Source organism: Propithecus coquereli, unplaced genomic scaffold (assembly GCF_000956105.1).
Source record: "Propithecus coquereli isolate 6110/MARCELLA unplaced genomic scaffold, Pcoq_1.0 Scaffold489, whole genome shotgun sequence".
NCBI classification, from domain to species: Eukaryota; Metazoa; Chordata; class Mammalia; order Primates; family Indriidae; genus Propithecus; species Propithecus coquereli.
This window is the reverse complement of record NW_012150718.1, coordinates 266,987-267,790: the sequence shown is the minus strand read 5'-3', so window position 1 is coordinate 267,790 and position 804 is coordinate 266,987.

Sequence of the window (804 nt, the reverse complement as noted above, 5' to 3'; positions counted from 1 at the left end):
GAATTTAACATGAATTTCCTTTTTGTGGCATGTGGGGACAAACATATTACTTCAGAAAAAGGTGAACATATAATTTGCAAATGGAAAAGAGAAATAAATCATTTGAAATGTTATGTCCATTGCTTCAACAGAGCTATTGCACTTTTAGAAACCTTTCCTAAGGCAGTAATTTAGCAGTACTACAGAGATGAATGTACACAGATATTCATCTCACTTTTGTTAATCAAAGCAATGGAAACAAGCTAAATGCTCATCAATATTAGATAGGTTAGATAAATTATGGTTAGCCAAGTAATGGAATACTCTGTAGCCTGTACGAAATTTGATGCATATTGGTTTTTTATATTGAGTTGGAAAGAAGATGCCTATACCATATTTTTGAGTGAAAAAAACTATGGAATAATCTTCCTTATAAAATTTATCTGTTTGTGACAGGAGAAACAAAAAATATGAGGGAATAAGAATATGAGCATGTTCCAAAAAGAGAAATCAAGCAGATTGTGGAAGAGAATGCTTATGTTAGATGACCTAGATAACGTAAAACCTGTCATTGATGATTTTGTGGCTTTGAAGGAATTTCTATAATTAACAGTTACTACTTATGTATCTATTCGAATGTTAAAGTTTTTCTTATATTGGCATAGATTGAAATATGTCCTCCCCCCCACCGCATCCGCCGCCAAATTAAAATGTTGAAGCCCTAACTTCCAATGGAAAAGTGTTTGGAGATGGGGTTTTGGAGGGCAATTTGTTTTAGACAAGATCATGTGGGTGGGTCTTCATGATGAGGTCAGTGTTCTCATA